The sequence below is a fragment of the Oryzias latipes genome, chromosome 7 (genome assembly GCF_002234675.1).
Source record: "Oryzias latipes chromosome 7, ASM223467v1".
Taxonomy (NCBI): domain Eukaryota; kingdom Metazoa; phylum Chordata; class Actinopteri; order Beloniformes; family Adrianichthyidae; genus Oryzias; species Oryzias latipes.
The window spans coordinates 13,162,122-13,179,687 of NC_019865.2; positions in this window are offsets into that span (position 1 = coordinate 13,162,122).

Genomic DNA, 17,566 nt, shown 5'->3' on the forward strand with positions numbered 1-17,566 from the left:
ACCAGTAGATCAGGTCTTGCATCGAACGTTCAGAGTGTTTGATTGACAAATTCTCCCGAACTCCCTTTCAGTAGCAGCTATCTCCTGATTGGCAAGAGTGGTTGCCATAGAGATTTTGGCTCAGATTCGGACCAATTACTGCTTACTGACGATTTCTGGTTTCAACATGATGATAGCCATTTCAAGAAAAAAATGGCAATTGAATTGACTTCATTTTGTTGGAACCGGAAGCAAGTATTTATGTCACTGTCACTCGATGAGGCTTCCAGAGTGAGTGGCTGGTGCCAAGCACAGACCTGGTGCAGTTAATGGCTGATACCAAGTATTGCGCACAATGAGTTATATCGCACCCTGCGACGGACTGGTATCGATAGAGGATACATCACGTGATTCCTCATGGGAGGAGAGCACCGCCATTTTGGTGAGGTCAAGTTACTGTTACAGGGCATGCATGTGAACACATTTTTTGCAAAATGCCAGTTCATTCTGCGGGTTTCATCTGCCAAAATCGGAGAAATTAGTCCACGAAGGAGGAAGGCATAACATTTCACAGGTAAGTACTACAATTCTATTGTTTTAAAGCTGCAGGGGCATCATTAATGGTACACATGTTGGCATGCATAATGCTGCAGGGCTATTATCAACATGTTGGGATGATGTACGTATAATTTGCTGTTGACATAAATGTAAAGTTTATTTTGTTAAACCTTTACACAGTATACTAGGACTAGGCTATTACAGTAATATAGATTTATGCATTTCTGACTCAGTGACTGAACTTTTCTTGCAGGTTTCCAATGGATTCAGACTCAAGGAAAAAGTGGGCCTTAGCTATCACAAGAGCTGACCCAGATGGATCACTGTGGTTACAAACTAGCAATACAGTCTAGCTATGTTCAAAACAGAACCAGATTTTGATAAGACTGGCCAGACTGTTTGCTTGGAACCTGGCACCATACCATCTGTGTTACACCAAATTGATCACTCACATGAATCAGTAGGGTAAATCTATTGTTTTTCTTTGTTTTTTGTTTTTTCAGGGCAAATCTATTGATAACTTTTGGACTTTTTGTTGACTTATCTATTTATTTATTTATTATATTGACTTATTGTTTATTTATTGTTATTATTTATTATTATCATTGACTTACTATTGATTTATTATTATAATTATTGACTTATTGTTGACTTATTGCTGGGCTTTTCTCAATAATTTACATTATGTCAAAGAGGTCTAAAACTTCTAAATGTTTACAAATTATTTTAAAAAATTCTCTGTAATAATTTTTAATTTGTAAAAAGTCCTGCAACTTTGCATTTTTCATGAAAGTTTGAGCTTTTAAGGTTGGTTGTATCTCTTATTTAACAATAACAAATGATGTATATATATATATATATATATATATATATATATATATATATATATATATATATATAGTATATACAGTCTCACGGTAGATCCGTGCGCAACTTTGGCTTCGTGTGTGCGTAACAAGGGATTCGTGCGTGTTTTTTAAAGATGTGTCTGTGTAAGTTGTTTCAAGCTGTTGTGATCTTAATTTGTGCATACGCAAATTGCATTTTGTATTTTTTTCATTTCATATTTTTTTAACTTATACACAAAACTTATTATGTGAGTAACAAATCAGGCACAAATCCAAATGTATGCACAAATCCTAATTTACGTACGCACAAAGCAAGAATATGCATACACAAATCCTGATTTACGCACAAATCAAGAATTACGCACGCACAAATCCGACTGAGTCTAATTTCTCTCCATACCAAAGGCTACAGAATGCATTGTCAACTGGGTGCCAACGACTTTACCAAGATGGCGTCGCGCTCCGCCACCTTTGGCCAGGCTTCCCAAGCGGGTGTGTCTCCTCTAGCGATATAACTCATTGATTGCATGTATATGAGAACCAGACTCATTGGCTCCCCCTGGTGTTCCAAATAAGAATGACCTGCTGGACCCAAGATGCCAATGTCTCATAGACTTCTATTGAGAAATAAACAACCTCAGTCATATTTTTTAGAATAACCATTCCTGTTACACTGCCTTATATTTTCATGATATTTTTCTTTATTGCAAGTTATTCAAGTTTTAAACTGACCAATCAAATGGCTCGACAGTCCCATCAGTGGTCGAGCTGTTTGGCGTGCGAGTTGAACAGAACAGGAACAAAAGATTGGGATTTAGATATTTAGAAAGTGTCTCAGCTTTCAGGAACTGATCTGGTTTCTCAGTGAGTTAATCTGCGCTGTTTTGGAGAAGAAGAGTCTGTACAAGTTGATTGTGGAGCCGGTTCTACATGGAATTATTTTACTGCAGACTTCACTCTTTTGTTACAATCTATTATCAGTCTTTTATTATCAGTAAAAGTCAAATGGTTCCACATTTTGCTTCATTTCCCTGTGTTACTAAATTACTTTACTTTACATTTTGTGTTGCATCTGGTGCTTTCCTCTATCTGTCCTTTATACTCCCTGTGCTTCTGCGCGTGTCATGATCCCCGCTCTTCCGCACGCACTCTCTCGGTACAAACTACGTATTGACCAATCAAGTGTGGCCAGCTCCAGTGCTGATTCGCCACATCAAATAATGTCAAACATTTATCCAGATGAATTGACATTAACAAACATTTGATCAGTGGCGGTTTTTGAAACGGGCGAGGTGGGGGGTGGCCCAGGGCAGAACATAACAGGGGGCAGCATTGTACATGCCTGCGATGATACACATAAGGAAATAGTTAAATCAAAGGGGAGACTTTCAGCTTTTATTTTGACATGCCTACTACAAATGGCACTCAGCGTTTTTATTTTTGACACAACTGACACTGAACGTCGAACTCATCTCTTCATCCTCTCTCCTCTCCACACTTATGGTGGAAAAAAAGAAAGAAAAAAAGGATGAAATAACTAAGAGTGAAACAACGTAAAACAGCCACATGAAAAGGTATTAGGCAGAAGAAAAACCCTTACTCAACCCAATTTCGACCAGAGCAGGCAATGGGGATTATTTCCCACAATTCCCCGCTCCGACACAGCATACCTAACGTGCACGTGACCACAACTACCCCTGGCTGCAGCCTGCAGGACCCTCAACATCGCGGAATGCTGAAACGCTGTGGAATGTTAACCTCGCCCACACATGCTGTGGAATGTTAACCACCCCCACGTTGAGGCCGTCTTCTTCTTTGCATTTTACAAGTTTCCATGTGCAATACTGCCACCTACCAGTTTTTAGGAGTTTTTCCTTACCGTGAAGTCTAAGGGCAGGAATGCCAGTTTAGTTTAGTCTGTTTTGTTAAAGTTTAGTATTATCCTAATGAATTCTATGTATTCATGATCCTTTGTTATTGTACATTTACCTTACAATTACCGGTACGAAGCCCATTGAGACGACTGTAGTGTAGTGGTCAAAAACCTACACTTAAACCCAAATCCGTCCGGACAGGCAAAGGGAATGGTATCCCACAATTCCTTGCGGTGCCGATCTAACAGCAGCACCAAAGTTACACCTACTTAATTGAATTAATTTGAATGAAAGTAAAATACCTGTCTAAAAGCTACCTGTTATCTTTAAACTGACTTAACTCAAAATAATTGATTTATCTTAACTGAAGCAAATAATTAAGTTAGATCAAAGTAAAAAGCTTTGTCTTTACAACATCCAAACATGGTCTTATCACCCTCTCATGGTGGAAAAACTATTATCTGAGCTTCTCCATCCACTAAATCAGTGTTTTTCAACCAGTGTGCCGCGGCACACTAGTGTGCCGTGGGAGATGGTCAAGTGTGCCGTGGAAAATTGCCCTCATTAACTGATCTAAAAACATTTCCCATCTCCAGGATTTCAGCTCTGTGTTCATCCAAACAGGCCCTGATAAAACACTGAGGAGTTAGGAATATAAAAGATCGTAAAATACTTTTTCTTTGAGTTTATTTTATTTTATTAAAGACATTTTGATAAGAATGACCGTACCGCGATTCAGCTGCAGCTCCGGCTGTATTTGGGAAAAGTCCCGTCCCTTTGACTGTCTCCACCAATCATTCTTGAGGGGCTTAATCACATGTCATCAGTCTGACCAATCAGAAGTGGTTAAAGTCTTCACTTCCTTGTCCCGATTTAGCTCGTAAAATCGCTCAGTTCTAACAAAAATACCAGCTAAAGCTCGTCTTTTGCGTTGTAGCTTTCCACAGAATCCGGTATCAGACCGTGGAACAAGTAAACAAAACGATGAAGCTCCGAAAACCGATCTCCGGCCGTTTTATGCACTACATCTCCCATGATGCATTGGGTTGTGAGAGTGACAGGGCACAAGGAGATCTGTCGTTAGACGTCTTGAAACCAACGAACACACATCAAACTATTTTTAAATCTTCTAACTTAACTTTTATTGAATCTTTTAGAAAAAAAACAGCTGCAGTTTCCAGCTTTTTCTGCAACAATTATCTCAAAAATGCATGTGCAATTGTGGAGGGGCTGTAGATCAATACAGACTATGAGTTTCTCCTTCTTTTTTTAAATTTTTGGATGCTGGTGTGCCGCGGGATTTTTTTTAAGGTAAAAGTGTGCCGTGGCTCAGAAAAGGTTGAAAAACACTGCACTAAATCATCTTCAAATGGACATGCTATGCTCCTTCACCTCTCTGAAAACAAACTAACCGTCGACTAAACCAGCTCCAGACCAGGTTATGTTCAGAGCATGAGTAAGGGGAACTATACCCGAAACATACCTCTGTTTTTGGAACCGAAAGCGGTGGTTGTGCACTTCTTTAGCCTCAAACTTACCGTTGGAGCTAGCATAACCTGTTTTCTGGAATACCCCCCTGGAATACCCCCCCGATGACCTGACAAAGACAAACAAAATACCAGAAACTTGTAGTCTGAGGACAATTAACAGAGATGAGAACAGCTGTGAATGATTATTAACATAAACCAGGGGGGTATGCTGGAAGTTGAAGGTGTGATGTTGAATGTTGTCAGTAGTTACATCCCCCCAAGAAGGATGTCAACAACAGGGGAAAGAGACATTCTAGAGGGAAATGAATGAGGTAATACATGGTTGCTCTAGTGGGGAGTGTGGCGAAGAAAGAGGTGAAGAGGAAATGATGAATAAATTTGGTGCTCAGAGCAGGACAGAAGAAGGTGGTGGACTTCCCTAAAAGAATGGAAATGACAATGGTGAGGATATTTTTCCCAGAAAAGAGCACAGGGCGACTCATAAGACTGGTGGGAGGAACACAAAAGTCAAATTAATTTTGTTCTCACGCAGTCTGACAGAGAACAACAATTGCAATGTAGTAGCTAGCCCAACAGCCCAAGATAGTGGTGTGTAAAATGTCTGGTGGTGAGGAAGGCAAAGAAGACAAGGGCAGAGCAGAGGACTAGGTTAATTTAAAAAGAAGAGGGCTGTGTTGCTTTTAAGGAGGAATTGAAATGGATTTTGGGAGATCAGGAGGTTCTCCCAGATGACTGGACAGCTACAGCTAAAGTGACCAGGCAGGCTGAGAGGAAGGTACTTGGTGTGTCATTTGGAATGAAGAAAACGGATAAGGAGACTTGGTGGTGGAATAAAGTTTAGGACTGTGTTTAAGAGGAAAATGTTAGGCTGAAAAAAGTGGGACATTGGGAAAATAGAGCAGAGCAGACAGGAGTACAGATAGATGATGCACAAGGTGAAGGTGGAGGTGGCAAAGGCCAGATGAGTACTTGTATGTGTGGTGGAAACTAAAGAAAAATAAAGCTGAGTCACACATTGTAGTTATGGGAAACAATAGTGGAAGCTATAGGCTGAGGTCCTGAGTGAGGATCTATGAGTAACAGTATAATGCTAAGGAGGAGTGCCACAAAAAAAAGCATGCTTCTTAAAATAACTTTTTGTTTGACTAAAATGCTTGACAAATATGTTTATTGTGCGTTGAGTTTTGAAGCTTAACCATTATTGAACAAGAAACAATACAGATGAAATGACCTTCTTTAGCTTCTTTACATTTATCAGAAGCAAAAAAGTAAACAAGGTTTTCAGCAAAGAAAAAAATGACTCGAAACAGGTGCTCTAACAAAATATTCATTTAATGACTTACGATACGTCTCTGATCTCCAAATCTGCACCTCATACGGTTAAAAATAAATATTTGGCAGTGTCACCCTCACATTTCAATTGAGTACAAAAATAAATATATATTCATCAACAATATACAATTATAATTTAATCTGGACCTTAGACCACACACCAGACAACCATGTACAGCCTTGTTTGTGCATGGGGACTGTAAGATGTACCCCTTTCAGTTTCTAATCATCCATTCATTGGTTGATCAGGAATCTCTTTTGATTATGTATGATTCTTTGACTATTTTTATCCATCCAATGAACAGGTTTCCTGTCTGAGCTGGACTCTATTTTCAGTCTTATTATTGGTTAAAAGAAATTTCGCAAGCTCTAAATTTGTTTGAAACTTTTGACTGATCAGGTCAATCAACTTTGGACTGAAGCCAAATAAACTGAAATAAATATAATAATAGAAAAAAAACTGAATGCAAAATTCAAAACTTTTGTTTTTTCTTCACTGAAACCAAGAAGAAAAACTACAATGTTGATTAAATGAAAGTGTAGACTTAGCACCATGTCTGTGTAATCCATTTATTCTTTGGCCACTAGGAGGAAACACAGGTCCATTTTTGCTCAGTGTCAGCAGGCTGACTATGTTTTTACTTTGACACTAAACTTAACGTACAGCATTTGCTTTGATTAGATTTGGTTGGATTGCTGTTTTCTAAAACTATTATGGTAAATATTTTTTTATATTTGTCTTGTTTGCTGATATAATTCTTCATCAACACTTCGCTCAGTCACAAGCATTTTCTTAGAATGGAAAATGTGTAATTTATTTACCAGCCTATGTGTTTGTAAGACACAAGGAGGTATTACAACCATCTACATTTGTTGAAACAACCTCATCTGTGATTGCTTTTAAATTTCAAAACATCCTCGCTGTCATTGAAATCACACAGCCAAACGCTGGAGTCACAAAGCCACATTAAGAAATTAATATTGTATAACTTTAGTGACAGAAATTTAATTCTATAGATTTCAATACATCTTCCAGTTTGTCTTGGCCGCCATGTCCTTCTTGCTTCTGTTTTTTAATGCAACTGATATAATTTAATCATTTTGTTGGTTAGTAGTTAGTTATTATACTTGCTATCTCCACTAAGGCATTTGTTTTTTTTACATTAGCCCAAGATAAATGTTAAAGCTGAATAAATATGCACATTTTCTTAAATAACACAGACTAGAGCTAAATGAAGGTAAAACTTTGCTGTTGTTTATGGATATAATGTGCTCTGCAGAGGCAATAAGGAGTTTTAGTTGCTGTGTAAAGTGTGAGGTTTGGAAGTTGTAAAAGCTACAAGTGTTTGTTTGTGTTTGCATGTAGGTAGTTTTTACTGAAGCCACAGGACTGTGGCCCCCATGAGCACTAGAAAGTTACGGGTAGTTTGTTTGTCACCAGATCTTCTGAACAACCAGACCTGTTAGTTTATTCTGATTAATGTTTGCTCAGTGCTAGAATGTGTTTATATGGATGAAAATCAGTCAGCTTCCCATCCATTTCCTATATTATTTGTGTGCTTGAAGCTAAATTAAATTAAAGCGACTGCAGACACTCATACCCATCTCTGTATTCGCAGTCCTAGAATGACGCCGTCACTTTTCTGTTGTCCTGGTTGCCATGACCCCACATGAGCCTGAAGCACAGACAGCACAGCTTTATGTCTGTGTGAGTGTGTATGTGTGTGGGCTTGTCTTTGATACCTATTTTAGGATATTTTCTGGTACAATCGGAACTAATAGGGCCCAGTAGGTTTTATGGGGCCATTTGACCAGAGTTAATGCAGAGGAATGTAATTTCTATGCTCCTGTTTAGGTTTGAAGCTAAAGTGGGACTGAAGAACTAAGTTAAGAGTTAGAAATCATCTGGTAATGTTTAAATTTGGTCAATAGAAAGTCCTAGCTAAAGCTGTACCAGTCCTTGTGTTTGTCTATAAGTGACAGAGAAAAAGAGGGAAGTAATTCCCCTAATAGCAGCATACATGTGTAAATGCTTATCAAAAAAACATGTCGATACATTGTGTGTTTTTGAGTGTGTTTATGTGCGTGTCAATGACCCAGAGAGACAGCAGAGCCCAAAAATTGCTTAAATGGCCGCAGCTGCATTTCCATGGCAACAGGGTGTGTAAATGGAGGGATATTATGGGCTAGAGCACAGGGTAATGACCGTTTCGACTGTCGGAATGCCTTGATCTTATCACCAAGGGAAGAGGGGATGCTCCTACTTTCTGATTCTCTAATAGCCTCTGCTCTAACAGACAGGCAGGGTCACAGAGGTCACAGAGAAACATAGACTCACACACATTCATTAAGACTTTTCTCTTTTTTTTATTTTCATTTTTTCATTAAAGTAGCTTGAATTGTATCTCTTCATAAATTATTATCTTTATACAACTGGCGAATTTATTGTAGCCGGAACACTGTATTTACCAAAAAGTATTTAAGAGGGGGAAAAACCTGGAGAAAAGTGTGAAGTTGGTGAAAATCCATGCACAGGTCTAGGTCACTGTTTTGGCATCATCAGATAATGGAACAATCACACATTACACCTTCGCAAGTTTCTTTTTCAATCACAGTGTCCAAATGGAGAAACCCTAAGTATAATAATACCCTAAAGAAGAACTGTTATAGATTTCCTGTTTTTTTTAAGCATTCAACTTGCTATAATGTTAAAGGTTTACAATAAAAAATAGTTAAAGGTTAAATCCAAATGTATTTTTTTCTTAGTAAGACTTTGCAACAGTTTCTTTTACCTCAACCTTTTGAAATGAGTTATTCTGATATGGGAGATTCTAAACATCTCAAACCAATGTCTTGGATTGTGATCAGAAATTCAAGCCCTCTTGTTTATTTTAATATTAGCAAATCTGTGTTTTGTAGTAGGTGTAACATCAAACTTCTTGTGTTTACAAAATGTTAATTAAGCGTGCTTGGCTGTAAAAAGACATTGGAGCCCTTTCCTGCTCAATAATATTTATCTTGTATGTATTTTTTATTCGTTGGAAAAAGTGGCTTTAAAAGTTTGTTTGTGCTCCAGACTTGACACTTCATGCCATATTTGTGTACAAAAGAAAAACGTAGCTGAATTTGCTGTAATGCTTCATCTTAAAAACAAAGTATTTTAACTAGCCTGGAGTCTGCAGGAAAAAAGGTGATGTCACATCCAAGGTCGTTAGAAGAAAAAAAACAGGAAGAACAATTGATATGGTCAACATCATACTGATCATACATAAGAGATCTAACCAAAAACAATTCGTAAATGGAATTTTTTCTTATCATTTATATCTACATTAGGTTTTTGAACCATCTTACAAGAATACTGCATACGATTTGGATTAAAAGCACTAAATTTCTACACCTTGTTCAAATCTCTCAGTCGATATTGTTGGTGGTGTGTAACCTCTTTCCAGAACTGTCTTTTGTTTCTTTTTATAGTTTTTTGTGCTTTTGATTTCTCATTTTTCTCCAAAGGACTACACATTTTCTAGTGCTTGAATTTTGTCACACAAGTAAAGCTGCCTTATATTGACCTAAGATGCCACAAAGACGCCTTGCATTTAAGAACTTTTCGCTTTATCTCATTCAATGAGTGAATGGCTGCAAAGTCATGTCCCTCTCAGACACCTAATCTGTCTCTGTCACTGGTATTGCAGCCAGTGAGGATCCAAACACTTGTGCTTTTTGTGTTTATTCTCATGAAATTCTTAGTAGTTTTACTTATATTAACATGTAACAACACTATGTTATATCAGTCTAAAAATCATAAAAAACAACAAACTAAGGTGTATCAAAAGATGCTTAAGAGAAGCCTTTGTCTCTAATTTTATCTCTTTCATTATAAGCCACTAGACTGCGCTTTTGCTGAAGTGTCTCATTGAGTCATCTGAAGTGGACTTATCTCCTACCATCCCCTCTCGGTTCTCACTCATTCCTGGACCCAGACAGAGCTTAGCACCAATCACATCCTGACCTCCTTATACCAAAGAGGTCTGTCTCTTCTGGGCTCAGTCCGCACTCAGACCCCTCTCAACCTCATGTTGACCTTACAGGTGACAGAAAGCTGCACGAGGCTTAAGGTAGTGATTTTATTTGTAAGAACTGTTCAGCTGATTGTCATGGTCATGATGTCCTCACATGCTGCAATAGATCATGATATATGCAAAATAGTATAAGGAAAATAAGGCTTCAAAACAAATCTGCATTATGATAAAACAACATAAATTTTAGGAAAATTCCCATGGCTACAATTCAAATGTTACTTTTTGATATTCTTTATTACTTTTTTTCATTACCACTTTCTTCAACAAACTGAAATTTTAGTTTACTAAGAAAGTCATTCAATGCAAACGTTTCAGATTTTACATTATCTTAGTCCTTATCATTGTCTTTCTTTGACTTTTTTTCTTTTTACTTTCCTAAAAAAGATTATTGTTTAATTTGCTTTAATTTTTTTACACATGCAATAACACATTCATTACAGAAGAGAAGTGCCATATATTGCATTTTATTATGTTACTTTGCATTCACATCTTTACAAATGTTTACTCTCTCAGACAAGGAACAAGTGGGAAGTTCTTAAACCATTTATATTATTTATAACAAAAACAGCAACAAAAAAAATCACAGCCCTGTGATCTATTTAACTGTTTTAATGTTTCAAATTGCAGATTTTTCTACTATTTCTGTTTTTTAATTTATTAATCTGCACTGATGCTGTTGGATTGTTTTTTTTCTCTTTAATGATTATTCGGCCCCACGTGTGACACGTACAAAGAGAGATCAATTTACAGGATTATGTTTTTAGTCAATGTGGGGGGTCCCTGTCCACAGCATAAACAAAAATAGATGTTGGAAATGATGTAACTGTCCAATATCTTTATGCTCACTCACTGTATACAAATGGTAAGGGGTGCATCTCAGATTGAAAACACAAGATAAAACACCTAAACTTGGTTGTATTTAAATGCAATGCAGTCTCATTGCTTAATCTGAGCTGAAATTTAGATTAAAGAAATTACCAGTATTATAGATTTTTCCTTTAACTGTTACAATGATACATTTTTGAGGTAACATTATATGAGATTTATTCCACTAAATCTCATTCACATTTTATAGGGTCTCAAGCTTTAAAATGTGTAAATAAACTTCTTAATGACTGAAATATATTTTTTTATTGTCAAAGTTCTGATTTTTAAAGGTACATTTACAGTAATTGTATTATTTTTGTAACTGGATGACCAAATGTATACTTCAAAATTACATTGGCTGTCCCCCCAACTCCATCTGAATGAAGCTCGTCTGCTGGACATAAAATATGTAGTTGTAGCGTAAGATAAATTAATTCCTCTTTATGAGTTCTGGTAAATCGCCTGTCCGACCTGGGGGAGGATCCCTCCTTCATGTGTACACCCCTGAGGTTTCTTAGTTTTTTCCGGAATCCGTTTTTTTTATCAGGAGTTTTCCTTACCGCGAAGAAGGGTTTAAGGGAAGAGATTACCGTTTAGTTTAGTCAGTTTGTTAGTTTGTTGCACATATTTGAGATGAACCATTTTCACAATATATGTTGATTACGCTAATTAAGGCAAGCAGAAGAAGTTTCATGCAAAAATGCAAACATGAAAAAATACTTTAAACTATTTTTCCTAGATGTTCAAACTTTAAAACGGGTCATTTGACCCGTAACATAACAGGAGGGTTAATATTTACATTTTTAGTATTAGATGCCGGAATTTCTTAAAATTTGGGAAATCTGGAATTTTATATTTGATATTTTGATTTAAAATATCTTTTTATGTGAGTTATTTGTCAATTTTCCCTCATAAATGTTTGTTAAAGTTATTGAGAAATTGTTTTCATTTTGTTATTGTTTAATTAAAACCAAGAGAACTTTTATACTTGTTCATCTTTACTTTTCTTCCACTTCCTTCAGGATTAGAAGTATGTAGCAGTAGCTGGATGACACCAAGCAAGGTGATGGAACCACCAGATTCAATTCAAAACAAATCCCCTTCAAATCACCTTTCTATACAACTCCAGGCTCAGTCTGATTGCATGTTCTCCTTGTTGTTTTTTCATGTGGTTGACTCTCTGTGAGGTAAACAGCTGTTGGTTCACATCTCAGAGTCTGATAAACACAATCAGACTGTGTTTATTCCTATCTAAACTATCCCTGTTCAAACACTTGACAGTTGCAGCTCAAAGCCAACAGGAAAGATATGAGAATCATTGTAAAACTGCAAGAACAAAATCCCATTAACACCCTTTTATTAGTCACCATGGAACCAAAATATAGAACCAGACTTTAAAATAAAATTAAAAACTGCATGACTTTTATCCATCTGATACTATAAACATCTTAGTCTCTTAAATTCTGCACATGTTTTACATATGACTATTCAGTGACTTCAATGAAAAGTATACCAGGGAAATATTTGTAGAGCTCTATATTTTTCTGCCTAAGATGGGGGTAATTGGCAGCAGAATCTCAACAGTTTCATTGCACAAAGAAGGATGGCAATAAACTGCTGTCACTTTTTCACCATCCATGATATGACACAAGAAATGTCTTTTTTCAATGTTTATACTGCATCATGGAAAAAACTAAAAATAGAATTTAAAGAGCTACTTTTTGTGCTTGTGTGTCTGAGTGGTACATATCACTGTTTAAATAATCCTGTTTCTGGACAGGCACTTTTGTGAGATCGGGCAGCTTGGAGTTCGGAAGTGATTTGTGTTTGTATACCAATTGTGCGTGACTGAGTTCTGGTACTGCTGCCTGCCTATTCTCTCTGCACAGGAGGGGATGGTGGGAGGCTGTCCCGCCACTCTCTGAAGAAGACCTAATGACTGCACAAAGAAGTGTGTTGTGATCTCACACATCGGTCTGTTTTGGGACAATATGAAGCCAGTTTTTCAGCTCTGAGCTGGTCACCATGCTGAGCAGATATGGTATCACATAATCCTTTCAGAAAACGAGGAAACAGGCGGAGCAAACAAGCCTGACAATTGTGGGAGTAGGTCCAGCATCTAAAGAGTCCACTGTCACTCGTTGTTAAGAAGACCACGCCCCCTGTCTGAGTGAGAAGTTGATCCCAAACATAAATTAACATAAAAATTAATTAGTTTGTGTAGATAATAAATACAATCACAGAGATATAGGTAGACAGTCTTGAATTAGACCGTAAGCATGTTCCTTTCTGTTGTAAAGTTAAACACAATGGAATGAACAGGTACTTGATGAAGTAGCCTGTATTTTAAGAAGAATGTAAGCTACACACACTTGTTGTATGGAAAAACCCATATGATAGGCTTGGGTCTCACCTACGCACCCTTACTTACCTCTTTTTTAAGTGTTTGCTATGACCTGTCACTCACAGCATGCCCGTAGAAAAATGTGCATTAATGTTTTTGCCCTACAGGCTCACAGAGTGGTAAATGTATATATTATATTTCGTGTGGGCCACCTAGATGCCATTTTTTTGCCTATAGACAGCCCACATCTAGCTATAAGGGGCAGTTGTGAGTAAGGCATAAGTCAGAAGCTTGAACATCCACAGGAATCCAGAACACACCTTGTGACTTTGACAAATAAACTGTTCCTTCCTTTTCTCCATCACTTACATTAAGTAGATATCTTGCCCTAATTTAGCAGTTTTTCACTTTTGTCTGTAGTGGTCTTTTTGTAGTACAGCAGGCCTTAGTGGGTACTTGTTTTGTGTTCTTCTTAGGTTTAAAATTTGATCATGTTTTAATTTGGCAAAAAATCTGATCTTCTGGTTTTGAACTTTTAAGTCCACACCACATCAGTAAAAATGAAACCTCTCAACTTTTGACAATCAGTAAATTCATCAGTGATAAAATCCAGCTTGATAATTGGCTTTTGTGGGGTACATGCTGACACTTGGCAAAGCTTGTGTGAAATAACTGCTATACTTGACCAAATTATCTCTTTACAGTGCATGGGAAGCCAAAGGATAAACAACTCACTCTGAACAAAAAGGGGGGCAGATGACTTTCGGTCTGTTGTCTTTGCTTTTCCAGGACTTTATTGTAAGACTGAGATGATTTTATTTCAGTGACACTTCTGTGTAAATATTTTGCATGCTGTGTTCTTCTATTTCATGCTGGGCGCTCGCTCTGTTCACCACTGTTTACTGAGCGATTAAGGCTACTGTACTGCATCCTGACTCCAGATCAGCTCACTCATGAACACAAATCCTTGTCAGGAAAAGCATTAAGACACAGCTGTACTTATGGGATAGATCCAGATGGTAAAGGCAGTTCGATGTCTTTCTATGCCCCAGCCAATTTAAGTGCCAAAGAGAATATACAATGTATTCCTGGAAGAAATGAAGCCTGGAGAAAGCTGCAACTCAAAATACAAACAGAACAGCCTCCCACATTCCACATGGAGTGTGTTTGTTTGTGTGGAGAGTTAGGGATTCGTCGTACGGGTGAACTTGTTTGTATCTCTAGTGGCTTGTATTTTTTAAGGTGAGGAGTCCAGAAGGCTTGGAGCACTGTGTTGGCTCCAGTGATGCGATAAATACATGGACTCCACTTGAGCCGGCAACAAACTCACATTTCTAAATCTTTTTGGGTTCAGGTATTGGTTCCATTTGCAGATACCTTCAGTTTTAACACTTTTGTCACTTTTTGGGTTATTTACTCAGCATTTATGTGCCTGACTTGTTAACGTTGTGCCATTACACCCTCACCAAATTCAATTAAAAGTCACAACCAGCTGAGTTCTGGATTGGTGGTGTTCACTTAAGGATAGTTTGGCTCTATCGATCATTGTCAGTCAGGTAGCCGGGTATTACTGTTTGTGTCAGCATCAGTGCATGTCAGCTGGTATCACTCACTGGTATCTGTGTCTGTGAGGCGTACACAAGTTGACCCTGACCCTGTATCTCTCCTGTTTCCCACACCTCTGCCTTGCATGTGTATTGTCAGCCCAAACTCCAAGATTCCCTGGTATGTTGGTGGAATTTCGACTATTTTTCTAGGTCACTGTTGTTTGTGCCTTGCGAGGTGTGTCTGTAATTCCCACACAGAAAGAGAGATAAACACTCTTGCACTGTCAAATGCACATGCAAACCTCATCAAATGACAACTATCCATCTTAGTGCACGTGTCAACATTGGCCTCTTTTTTTCTTGGCGGAGAAGCTCAACAGTAACTCCTTATATGAAAGCGCTTCTGTGCTTGTGGTAGGTGATGCAACAAAATCTCAATGTATTGTTTGATGACAGCCCAACAGCTAAGTATCCGCTCATACAATATGAATAAATGAAATCTGTACATGGGCAAGTATATGGGAGTGGTAATAAGCTTGTGGTGGAGAGGCAAATTTCTTTTATACATTTCTCCAAGTTGGTCTAATCCCCCCCCCCCTTTTTTTTTCTACATCCCATTTGTTTTGGCATATGAGATAAATATTTATTTGAGATGTCCAACAAAAATGGACCTTTTCTTGTTCCTAAAGTTTCCACCCATTTCCAATAAAGCTCCACCAACTGATGCCTAGGAGCTAACACTCACCTTACCAAAAAGACTTGGCAGTCAATTAAAGTATATGAATGGAAGAACTGACAGTGTGGACAGCTCAATTTGGGGTCAGGTTTAAATCCAGCAAACAGGTGACCGGAAAGCAAGCTGTCAGAGTTTAGGAGGTGTCAACAGGACCTGGTTTAGAGATGGCCTTTCATAGTGCTGAGGGCTCTTTTCTGCTCATTTATCTAAACTTTGTGACCCCCGACCTCACCAGACTGCCCTGCCCTACATCCTAAAAGAAGTGCTTGCCCTAAGGAATGAACTTGTCTCATTGCCCACATAAACATGCATGTGTACGTTTTTACGCTTAAGACCGAGCAGAAAGACTGCAAACATGCTGATGGCTCCAACAGACAGGTGATAGGGGAGTCGGCGGGTCAAGTCCCAGCCTGCAGGTGGGTATGTGTGACGATGTGTCCAAAACAAATCGCATGACTGACACCTGGACCACCCCAAGGTGGCAGTCCACCTCGATTCCCACCAATACATGCTTGTATCGCAAGAAGGAGGCAGTTGAAGGGATGTGCCAGATGGAGCTGCTAATGATGATGAATTATGGGGGAACATGGCTGGACTCAGATTAAGATCTGCTGATAAACATACCCACTAGGTCTTAAAGTAACTCTATATGTTTGTTTCTCCTATGCATTCACAAGTTTGACTCAATATCCGTGTCCTTAATGTCTCACATTTGGTCTTTTTTAATTTCAGAAATAATTGTTTGACTTATCTCTCTCCCTCTGTGATTGGCTCAGTTGTGAGTTCAAGTTCTTGCACACATGTCTGTGTATGTAATTGGAATGAAGTTCAGCCTCTATTCTAAGAGTTGTTGTCATTTGGAAACCAGTGACTGACATGGATTGTAGCCTTGACATTTTGGTAATACATCTTTACGACTGTCAGTCAGAAGCAGAGAAGAGTCACAGTCTTTTAAAAAGGGTGTTTCAAAACAGGATCCATTTATGATTTATTACAGCTTTGAATTCAATGTTTGGCTTTGGCTGGTGCTGTGACTTCTAACCAGTAACATCAATAATGTAAAAACTAACAGAAACTTTACAACAACCTGCAAATAAATGTCTTTTATGCATGTGAGAAAAGCTGATTCGGTCTCACTATTTTGTTGTGACACTAAAACAACTGGGCATCATCTACTTTTCCAGGGAAAAGCAATTAACATGATATTTTATTTTGAGTAATATTTATCTTATTTTTAAAATGTGTACGGTTAAACTCCTAACACTTAAGATCTACCCAAAGATTTAGATCATTTGTTCTTTGAATACTAGTGTTATCCTGGGATAAATTTATTGAGGTTCCCTTAGAAGACTGCAAATGTCTCAAGTGTTGGCGATTAGTGAATAATGTTCGCCACTTAGTTTACGGGGTTTCTGACAGTGAGCACCAGCTTCCAGCTAACAGTTTGTCTCTGTCTGCACAAGGAATGCTCTCAGCCTGGCATTCAAGACAGAGGCAGAATGATGGCAACAGAAGAGTCTCAGTGACTGATAAAATGACCCTAAGGGACAATAAAGCTTGGTGTATCTAACTATATCAACCTTTAGTGACAATTAAAAACAGTTTCCAAGTTATCAGGTCTTTTCGGGGGGCATTGGTTGCTGTGGAAGAGCCTTTCTCTGGTCTAATTTCAGCTGTTAGGTCAGTGCCTTCTGACTTTGGTTTGATCATTGAAAGTAGATCTTATCACAAGGATCTCATCACGAGCATGCTGGCAGTATGTTGCAGTGAGTCATCAAAATGCAGCGCTCGTGTCAAGATTTCTAAAAATGTATCCGCGCAAATGTGAATTTTGTTTTAGCGTGCGGCATTCACTATGGCTTCTATTGTGTGGGCTCTTTGGACTGCAGTGTGTCTGAATTGGAGTGTGGGG